Source organism: Triticum urartu, chromosome 1 (genome assembly GCF_003073215.2).
Source record: "Triticum urartu cultivar G1812 chromosome 1, Tu2.1, whole genome shotgun sequence".
NCBI lineage: Eukaryota > Viridiplantae > Streptophyta > Magnoliopsida > Poales > Poaceae > Triticum > Triticum urartu.
The window spans coordinates 414,800,044-414,811,793 of record NC_053022.1 but is presented as its reverse complement, the minus strand read 5'-3'; the positions used below and the strand labels follow the sequence as shown (position 1 = coordinate 414,811,793).

General features: G+C 43.6%; 1 long non-coding RNA gene across 1 annotated transcript; it reads left to right on the top strand.

Annotated features, from left to right (window-relative positions):
- Window positions 1-253: 253 nt before the first annotated feature.
- LOC125515333 lies at window positions 254-4,264 on the top strand. The gene is made up of 3 exons (XR_007286965.1): window positions 254-738; window positions 822-940; window positions 3,935-4,264. It is a non-coding gene; the product is annotated as an uncharacterized LOC125515333 (long non-coding RNA).
- The last annotated feature ends 7,486 nt before the right edge of the window (window positions 4,265-11,750 follow it).

Genomic DNA, 11,750 nt, shown 5'->3' with positions numbered 1-11,750 from the left:
ATCACACAACAACATGCTGATCTAGTCTATTTCTTTTTTATGCATCATCCGGACCGTCATCGATTGCTCCCGCTGATGTGTGGTGTTTGGTTGGCTTGGTTGGCCCATATGTCAGTTGAATGTGTAGCCAAAAATAAGAGAAGCTCAAAATAAAAGGGGGATGCGCCAGAAATTTCGAGAGCGCGCGTGGGCATCAAAATTTGAAGAGGCCGACGCGGCCCGTGGCAAAATTTTAGAGACAGCCTATTTAAGTCACAGTGCATGCCCTTCTAACCCTAATCCCCATTCTCTCCCCCGTTCCCTCAGCCGCCACAACTGCCCCCACTCCTGATTCCGGCGATTCCGGCGGCTATCGCTGGCACGGTGCACACCGCCGAGCTCTCCTCGGTCGGCTCCATCCTCCCCTCCGGCAAGATTTTGCCATCCCGACCTCTACCGCTCTCCCAAAACCCACACCCATATTAGGGTTTCGGCCTCCGGCATCGCCTTCATCGTCGGCGCATCTCCGGCGACTCTTCTCGGTCGTCTATAGCGCCGCCACGGGCTCACTATCTTTCTGATGGTCCACGTCCAGCAGGGCGGCACGGAGGAGCTACTCCCACAGGATCCAGGGGCGCGGCGCACCCTGCAGACGCCGGTCCCGGGCTAGGGCGGGCACGGCGGCCTTGTCCTTCTGGTCGGCGGTGGCGGCGAATGCCGGTGCTCTCTCTCCTCCTTGACCTCCAAGGAGGAGCGCCGGTATAGCACAAGCACGCCCAGCCCCTGAATCCCCATTCTTCGCCCATCCATCGGCGTACATGACGTGCTCCTCCTCGATGCAGCCGTCCCCAACAAGCTCTCTTCGCCGGAAGAGGTGGAGCAGCAAGTCCAGTATCCCCTTGGCCTCCTATCCTGCAGCGCTTGGACGAGCTCACCGGCTGCGTTCTGCCCTCCCAGCGTGGTGAGCTTCTCCCATCTCCCCCCTTTATGCCCAAATCTGAAAGATACTTGCAATGTGAATACGGATCATATTTTTGTTCAGTTTAGAGGTGAATTAAATGGCTGAGATGAACATGTGAGCTAGATTAGTTGCTGATTGTTTTGTGGATCTGTTGCACTTTTACACATAATTTAATCAGGGCAAACTAATGCTAATCCATATAGTATGATATAGCTATTTTTTTCTAACTTCTTATTGCTTTGGTAAATATCTTTTGGGACTTAATTCGGAAACTTGAGCCTGTTAGATATAAATTCAGCAGTGACTCTGTCTCGTCAGAATGCACTTGTTTTGCAGATGTGTGTATGTAGTACTTGAGAAAAAACTTAATTATTAAAGATTGGCAGCACAGTTTTTCTAAAACTGTGGTAATTCGAAACCTCGGTTTTTCAAGGCGTGGCCAATCAATACTATGGTTTCGCAAAACTGCAGTTTTTCTTGGTTTTGCCAAAACCAGCAGTTCGTTTGGTAAATGCAGTTTTTCTGTAGTTTTGACCTGACTGCACCTAACTGAGCTACACTCAAGGAACTGATCTGCCTACAAAAACGACCGCTCAATGCATGCAGCCATGCCTTGCACACAAGTCCTCTCGGCCTCTCCAGGATGCTAGGTGCTGTAGCAGTCTACAGAGTACAAATACCTCTTGTATTGACAAGCAACCGTGCCATACCATATGATCATGTAAACTGAAATGCCTAGTAATCAGTTAGACTACTACGACAACGGCTGGAAGAACATAGACTCACAAACTAGCGAATGCAAGCTAATCACCCAACCTTAAATGCCTAGTAATCAGATTAATAATCAGGAGAGAGTTTGCACCTCGTTTAATAGATAATAAACAGATGAGGAGTGGGAGGCCTTCGATTTCTCTCGACTCGGTTAAGAAAAAAGTGGTTGGGACCTCTTTTTTAGATACTACAAAAATACAACAGTATAAGAGATACCATGGTATCTTAAAGTGAAGTATTTCTTTCATCCAAACACCCCAAAGTTTTTGATACCAAGGTTATTTCATAAACCACAGTATTTTGTAAAAACTGCAAAAATACTTTGCATCCAAACGCACCCTGAAACACTTTATGATTATTAACTGGGAATAACTATAAATTTGAACGTCATAAAAATGAGTAAATATCAAGAAACCTCACACATTGTCAGAATGTGCAAGCCATTTATCTGGATTATGTATCATTCTAAGTAATTGTATATACGTACCATAGTATCCATGTATTAATCTGTTTGATTTCATAGATATACACATATGAAAAGGAAAATGATATATCTGGATTTCAACTTAGTTTCGACATGAATAGCTCCAGAGTTGTCTTTCAAATATATGTAGGTCACTGTAATAGTATTTTCTTATTGAAAAGGGAGAAAAAGTACTATGTGATAAGTAGGCCAGAACTAAAAAAATTGCCGGTTATTGTGTATTGCATATATCTTTTTGTTTGGATGCCAAAATTTACCTTCTTTGTGGCTCAATTAACTTCCCTTTTTTCTCTTCAAGTCATTTTGAACTTGATTACTACCAATGATAGATAGTAGTATGGAATGGGAAACAACGATTTACTGTAATTACATTGTCTTCACTTAGAGTTATCTTTTAATGTCACCAGCAACTGTTTCTATGTTACCTTGCAGATTCATTCAATAGAAGACACTTGAAATATTGTAGGTTAGATTGTCTTACAAATATATGTAGACCACTGTAATAGTATTTTCTTATTGAAAAGGGAGAAAAAGTATTACGTGATAAGTAGGCCAGAAATAAAACATTGCCAGTCATTGTGTATGCACATATCTTTTTGTTTGGATGCCAAAAATTATCTTCTTTGTGGCTCGATTAACTTCCCTTTTTTATGTTCAAGCCATTTTGAATGAGATTACTACCAATGACAGATCGTATGGAAGGGGAAACAACGATTTACTGTAATTACATTGTCTTCACTTAGAGTTGTCTTTTAATGTCACTAGCAACTATTTCTATGTTGCCTCGCAGATTCACTCAATAGAAGACACTTGAAATATTGTGCAAATAATTAGCTAGCATTGTGAAAATATGTGCATTATTTAGTTGAGATATGACATATCAATGCTAATATATTAGGACATCCTAATTGTGTAGTTCCTAGAAGTCATGTGTCACTGTATTGAATCCCTAGATGATCTCCTTAGACTAAAATACCAAAGTTAATCTTAGATATGGTGAACTATAAATTTATTGATCAAAACTGTTTGTATTGATGATAACTAACGAGTGTACCAAGCATTTGATTGTTTGGGAGTGAACTATAAATATTGAATGCTATACAGTCAGAATGTGTTATGCTAACTTTTTAGGTTATTTTAAGGTAAATATGTAAAGGCAAGTAATTCTCATAATGTATTGAAGTGGTATACTACACAATATTTGTTGTATCTATATTCAGACTATTTTTATGTGTGTAATAATACATACAAAAACTGACTTGTACTTGACCCAATCCTTTATTAGAAGTAGTATCGCACAAATGTCTTTTCAGCTAGGTTAATTGTAAGCCACAAATGCCAAATCTTTTTCCTGTGCCATATCATATCAGATAGGACACATATTCGAGTAAGACATAATCAGCATGGAATTGGTACATTTCTTTTTTACCTGTTGAGAAACAATGCCTAGAAATTTTCATTAATGTGCAATATTCAGACAGGCTACATTTCTTATCGAGTTTAGTGTAGTGATAGTATAAAATAAGCACAACGAGGTTTACTACCAACTCTATTGATCTATGTATGCTCATCAGTCCTTTTTGTGCCACCAGTTGTTTCTTTTCACAGTTTTGTTAATTTGTTGCACTACTTTGCATTCTGGGAGTGAAACAATATAGAACTTTATAATGTGTAGTAAGCTACTTGTAGTGTAACGTACTGACTGAAAATAATGCGACATATTTTTCACCATGTGGCAGATGTTGGTTATGGGAGCATTTTCAACAACAATGGCACGTGTTTTGACAACATTGGCGTCGACGGGTGGATTTGCTGCTATAAATGTTGGATGACCCCTGGTTGGTGTGTAGCGTCCTGATAAGAGGTGCCTTGCTTGATGGTGGCAGTGTTGGCTGTAGAGTAGCATGGTGTTCTCTGAGACATGCTTGTAAAATTAATGTTTTTTGGGTCTTTTCTTTTTGCTTGTGCATAGGTGTATTTTTGGATATGTTGTAATTTTGTTTTTGTAATGACATGAGCATATACGTATTGTCAAATTCTTATTGGCTTAAAATTTTCATGAAAAATGAGTGATGCGTGAACCTCCTGGCCTGAAATTAGTGGGCTTTGAAATTATTAGGCTTCAATTATAGTTGGGTTAATATTATATTGGCTGCCACTTTTGGACCAATATAAAGTTTAGTGGGTCAGAACTTAGATGGGCTGGTTACTACATGGGCTGCCACATGAGATCCATGTCATATGATGATGTGGCACAGAAGTTAACGCCGTTATGAGCACTGTAGTTAGGTGTCATCCATGACAGTGAAGATCTGTCATGATCGGTGACGGTTTTCGATGATCCGTCAAGGAGTGTACAGTGGTCAAATTATGACGCGATATACATGAAGGAATTTATTTCCGTCACACATAGTCTTGCATGACAGTTTTGCATAGGTCTATGACGGGCTGAAACTGTCATGTATTAACAGGATTCTTGTAGTGGAGTGGTGGACTGTTCGAAGGATTGTCCCATAGAAGAACATTCTCCTCGAGGACGCATGGAAGACCAACAAGCATGGCCTGTTTAAGCAGCGTCTTGAAAAAGTTGGTGCAGGAAGCACCGAGTCTTGCGGCGGTGAGGACGTCAGAGCAGCGTGCTATTTCTCCCACAGGACCGTCATCCAAGGTCTCCCAGCCCCGACGAGGAGGAGAACCGCCTGGCGAATCTATGGGAGCAGTGACGAACTGCCTTCTCTTCGAGGGGAGGGGAACTAGCGAGGAGGAGATAAGAGCGTAGTAACCGCAGGGCCTCGTCCCTTCCAACTGTAGATCGTTCCTCAGCAAAGGGGTGAGGCTATTATTTACTACTAGTACTCCCTCCGTCCAGGTGCATAGGGCCCCTAAGAAATGGCATCGTGAACTAGGCATATGTTGATTGGAGGCTCATCACGTTTTTCTCTCCCTCTAGTTAATCCCGCATTAAGTGTAATGATGGTAGGACTAACCATGCATAGGCTAACGGATTGTTTCACACAATTGTTTACATTCGGCATGCATGCATGCAAAGAAAAAGTAAATGGTAGAGGCGGCTGATTGGTTTTCATATGGAAGGGAGATAAATGTGAAGCTAAAAACGCTAAGTGCATTGGGGTAGGCATACAAGTCATTAGTGCTAACTAATGAAGGGCGACTAATGTACTTGAAAATCCTAAATTCTCTTAGGTGCCTTATCCACCTGGACAGAGGGAGTACTAGCATTATGGAACATTATGGGATTGCATTATACTGTAAATAATAGCACTAGTAAGAAATTTTTGGCACTAGGTAGTAGTTTTTGGCATGGATTAAGAAATTGTGGGTATGTTTTTGCCATTTTTTGTACACGCCAACTAGTGTCAAAAAATATCTTACATTATGTGACAGAGGAGTACGTACTCGTACTGTAGCAGTACTAGTACTACTTTTCTCAACTAGTAGTGCGATGTACTGTACTTCTAGTCTAGTCTAGTATAGTGCACCAGTTTTGAACTCTTGAATCTCAGGGCCAAGGGGCTACAGTTGGATGTGGCACTACTAGGAAAAGGCCTACTAGTGGCGCACCAGTTTTGCCTACTAATGGCGTACTACTCGTGCGCCACTAGTACCACGCCACTACTATTATATACTAATGGCGCACCACTGGTGCGCCATTAGTATCTGGTATACTAATGGCGCACCACGCCGTGCGCCATTAATATAGACCAACATGCGCCATTAGTATGCCTCCCAGGGGGCCATATTTACCCATGTGCTTTGGCATACAAATGGCGCACTGTGGGGTGATGCGCCATTAGTATGAATATTAGGTTTTTTTACTTTTCTGATTTTTGCACAGGTTACAAAATATATTATTGGACAGAATATATACAGAACCACACAGCAACAGCAGATTCATCGAATACAATAGAAGAGTAGTCTCTGATACAATTCATCATATTAGTCTCCGAATTCAAAAGACCGAACAAAGATAGAACATTACAAGTCTCGAGACCACGAGTAGCGAGTTTGTCGGAAGTAATACTAATCCTAAAAAGTCGTACTAATCATCATCATACAACTTCTACTCGTTATTAATAACAAGTCATACGATCATCATCTTGATAGTCATGGAACCAACCCTACTTAATTGTTCTTAGCACATGATCATCAGTATTAGGCAGGACCTAAATACCCTATTTAAGGTAAAATAGCATAAAACAATATAGACCCTGACTCTCCATTATGGAGAATGGAGAACATCCTGTCTCCAATTCTTGCGCTTCGCTTCCTTTTGCTTCCAAGAACCTCCTTACGACTGTCCATACATTTTTTCCATCCTTTGATTTTCATGTCTCCACTTCTTTTAGAAATCTCGTATGGAAAGTTGAGATTCGTAGGATGACCTGGCTGTATGTTCAAAACATTAAGACTACCTTTCTGATACATCAAATGAGGCACATAATTCTCTGGGATTATCTGTTGAAAAACATAGTAATAACCTCATAGTTAGCAATGATGTACTAGTTTTAGAAGTGTGCAAAAGATGCACTGATGTCATAATAGTAAAAATCTTACCAGGGTATCTCCATGGTAGTTACTGTAGTTGAACACATGCACTAGTGGCACGTATTAACCATAATGTTGAGGAGTTTGATTGTAGATATTGTAATTCTCAATGTCAGTACAAAATCCGACCAGATGATTTTTCTCCTTGTAAGTTGTTAATTTGGAGCCATCGGTGTAGTGGGTTTTGTCTACCATCTCCCGCACATTCTTTGAACAATAAAAATAGGCTGTCAATGGAAATAAGTTGTCAACTATTTTGAAATAAACAATATAAATTAGCTAATACCTATGTTTGAGAAACTCACATAGAGGTAGAACTGGAGGCGTATCAACAAGGACCCAAATGTCCATATTGTCTTGGTCGATGTCTGGATTACCAAGATCCATGGTGACAAGCATACCCTCATCAAAACCATACATCTTGCAAAATTCTTCCCAATTTTTGCAACCAAAATGGGTTATGCAACCAAAATTATACAGATTTACTTCAAAGTCCACATCGTGACGAGTCCTTAGGTGAATTTTCTTTGTTTCAGAAATTTCATGGTCTTCAAAATCCATCCTCTCCAAGACATAGTGTCTTGCATGGCATGTGATAAGCTATACTAAAATTGTAAAAGATGAAAATTACACATTGAAATAGTTGAAGTCATGCTTAATTATGAAAAAAACAATTGTCGCCGTTGCGTACCATTTCAACTTCGAAGGTCTCCTCGAGCTTAATGCTGAAGTGCCGATCATCGTCCAGGTGAGGCCTGTCGCACAGACCTCGATCGTCGTGGCACCGGTCGCACTCCCCCGGGAGACTTTCGTCGTCCGATGACGACATTTCCTACGTTCATAATTCAAAACTACATAGGATGAGTGGTTCCTCTTCCAGATTAGGGTTTATCGATGACGAGCAGCTGACATTAGTAATAACTATGAGTTGATATCACACTTCTATATGTATAACACAAGAGGCAGTTGATCCTACTTAATTAAGTAATAAGATACCCCAGCCTATGCATTTGTCACAAGTACCCCATATGTCCTATTTTTAGAAAAGTCATGCTAAAATTCATGAAAAATTTCAGCATGACCTTTGCTGAAAATAGGACATATGGAGTACCTGAATTTGCCGGAACGGAAGTTAATCGACATTCTGGCAAACTCAAGGGCCTCTCGGGGTACCTGCAAAATCATCACGACACGATGGTCAGATACAAAACCTAGCAAACTCCTTCCCTTCACTCGGGGTACAACAATATATCTTCTAGCCATGAAAAATAATACCAACTAGGATCGGTATGACCTTCGCTTTTCATTTTCTGTATGATCAATTAAATCTTCTGCAAGCTTATAAGAAAAGGTTCAACAACTTGAAGCATAACTCTTGCTTGGTGTTCCAAATCATTTCATTTATATTTTAAATAACAATAGGAATTCTTTCATAATAGAATTTACCCCAAAAACAAATTCCTTTAATGCCATTCTCAAACTCTGAGTTGCCTCTGTTGCACTAAAACTAATTCAAATAATTTTTATAAAATTGCCACAAAATTTTTGGGACACCCTATAATTCCTATAAATCATTTTTGAAAAAAGACCCATCCTACTGTTTTGAAATTTTTGAGAGAAACACCCACTTCGCGCTTGAGCTCATCCTCCTCCTCCTATTCCTCCCCTATCCCCGCACTTGCCACATCTAGCAGCTTGGAGAAGACCCGCCTCACCTCACCATTCACCGCAGCAGGCAGCAATGCCTCCGGACAGTGATGCGGAGCTGGCGGCGGACGAGCTACAGAGCCTCAGCTTTGGCTCCTTCGAGCGCTCCCGCTCCGCCTCCACCGTCTCCACCGCCATGGGCTCCTGCTCCACCTCCTCCTCCTCGGAGCCAATCGCCGGCGTCCACGCGTTGCGCTCCTCCAACCCCTCCGCCCTCTCCCCGTGCCTCGGCACGGTGTAGCTCTCCAACATCTGCTTCGCGCGGCGGCTCGGGGCCGGGGACATCGGCAGCATCTACCTGGCCGAGGTGAAGGGGAAGGGCGGGGCGTTGGTGGCGGCCAAGGTGATGGACTGGAAGGAGCTCCAGGGCCGCAACAAGGAGGGCCGCGCGCACACGGAGCGCGAGAACCTAACGGGGGAAGGGGGAAATCAGTCAAGGGCCTCACCGAGGTGCTCGACGATGATCTCGGGAGGTCGGGGTGGCCAGGGCGGAGCGATGTGACGAGGTGGACGAGGGAGGACGAGGTTGGGGAAGACTAGGATGGCGACGATACGGTGCAACTCTGGTCAATTGAGAACCCGTAGATGAAGAAGCAGTCGACGGCGGTCCTCCTAGACATCTCCGTGCGGCGTGGGATGACTGGTGGCGGCGCAGTGGGTCGGGGCGGCGGCGGAGCAGCAGGTAGAGGGCTCGAGGGATTGGGGATTGGGCTCAGCCGGGGAGGAGGCGGCGCTCGGGGGAAAAGGGATAGAGGCGGGAAAGTTAGTAATGGCGCACCATGGGAGTGGTGCGCCATTACTAGTTAAACTAGTAATGGCGAACCACACCCGCCGTGCGCCATTACTAGTTTTGAAAAAAAATTGATTTTTTTTGAAAAAACTTAGTAATGTCACACTGTCTACTTGATGCGCCATTAGTATGGTTGGAAAAATGAAAAAAAATTGTTACTAGTGGCGCACCATGTATCTGGTGTGCCATTAGTGTCTTCCACACTAATGGCGCACCTCCACATGGTGGGCCACTGCTATATTGTAGTGGCGCACAACTTGTCAGATTCGCCATTAGTATCCATTTCATCTATAGCCCTTTTCCTAGTAGTGTGGAGGGTACTACTGTTCTCTAGAACCATCGTTGTACTATCAATGCAGGGGAAGTACACCTGCGTAGTGGCCTAGTGGGTACTCTCGGTGCTCTATTTAGCCGCTCCTCTCACGTAGCTGGCCTAATCAGCCGCTCCTCTCACGCACACACTAGCAGCCTGTTTATCAGCGACGGTTACTGCGGGGGCAGAACATTTGAGTTATTTGATACAGCGAGACTAGGCTTTTCGCTTCCATTTGTGGAGGTGTAATGGATCTCGTCGAACTTTGTTAGTAGTTCCTTCTTTATGAATGAGATGAAGCAAAGCTTTTGCCTTCGTTTCAAAAAAACACGTCAAGAGGAATTTCTTTTATAGTAGAGCCGATAATGGAGTGAAGTCCATGCGTGCAACACCACAAGCTACAGAGTAGTAGTAAAGCACTTTACTTACAGAGCCATATTGCACAGTTCCCAATGCCCCGCCAGGCTTTTCCGGCTCCTCAGGATTAATTGGGAGGCTCTAGTTTAAATATGCTACTAGCTGAGGAGGAAGCTGCAAGCGAGGTGCGGCTAGGGCGAGCACGCGAGCCACGGGATGCTGGGAAGGAAAACCCATTCACGTGGCTAGGCTGTCCAGTGCACCCAGATTGTGGTGCCGCACGTCCGTTTGACTTCAAAACTCAAACTACCCATGTAAAATATTGGCTCGCAGCGAAGTGTAGTAGTACTATTTTTTTTTAAAAAGGCCACCATCGGCCGGGATCGAACCCACAAAACGAGGTATACACTCCCGCGACCACTAGTAGTACTCGTTGGAGTACAACGCAACCTAGAATCGCCATTTGTCGCTAGTAGTACGTACATTGTTCCTTACAAGAAACCCGTAAGAGCATGGTTAATAGTATAGCCAGCTGCTGGCTATAAGCCAGTGCCATGTCATCTACAGCCCATCTTATAGTCAACATGTACAATAATAGATGAAAAAGAGTGTACTACTTTTTTATTATGTGGCCCACTTCTCATTCTCACAAAGTGCCTAGGAGCACGTGCTAGAGCTGGCTCTTCACGAAGAGCCTGCTTACCTTTTCTCTCCTCTTCTCTTTCCTCCAACTAATTAGAAATATACTAGTTTATTTCTTATAGCCCACTGACTCAGCTCTATTGTACTTGCTCTAATAATGCAAGAAACCACTAAAATGCCAAGAAACTACTACCACTTGCATACGTGGCAGACTTAAGATAAGACTACCTTATCAACCATTGTACATGCTCTTACCAACAAAAATTCTCGAGTGACCTCCTACCTCCGGCCCGTCCACCTAGTCATCCTCGGCCATGGGACGCAGCTATCGCCACCGGCAGAAGGCGAGGTCAAAACCGCCGGCGGTGTGGAGCCCATGTTGCGGCAGCCCGGATGCTAGCTCCGTCCGGCACTCGCGGCCGCTAGCTAGTCAAGATAGCTCTGTCCTGCTGCTTGTCTGCAAGGTTTGCTAGCTAGATTGGCACGGCAGCGCGGAGGCTTGCTCACGCGCGCCGCGCTAAGGCTAGCCATCTGGCTCGAGCGAAGGCCAGCGCGGCGGCTTGCTCGCTCGTGAGTAACGCTCGGGCCATCCTGCCAACCCGTGCGGAGGCCAGCGCGGCGTCCGGCCCGTCCGGCGGAGCGGCAGCCAACTCGTTCATCACCGGCGCCACCGACGAAAACGCATCAGTACTGTTTGAAGTAATGTTCAGGAAAAATAATGATTTGAGGGGGAATAACAGGATAGAAGGTCAGATGTGGGTCTCTCGTGTCAACGGTCAAACAAAATGTGTTGCTTTAAGCTGCCTCATCAGCACGGACATGTGGGCCAACCCTGTCATAAATGGGTTTAAACGAACATAATCGGTAGGAGTACTAGGTAGTTTTTGGCATGGATTAAGATATTTTGGGTATGTTTTTGCTATTTTTTCTACAATAGATTCTTCCTAGGGCTGGTTGAAAGTGGTAGTTTTTTGTTAAATACTCTACATATTGTAAGTAGGACTGAAAGTTAAGCTTTGGAAGCCAATAAGCAAGGCTAGTTACATAGTGCATATGTGTACATGATTGAAAGTAAATATCAACCATGAGTGACTAATATCTTGATGGAAAACTCGAAAGTATGGAATGCTAGGAAAAAAATGCATGGATGGAAATACTAGCAATGTTCATGTCTGTTGCA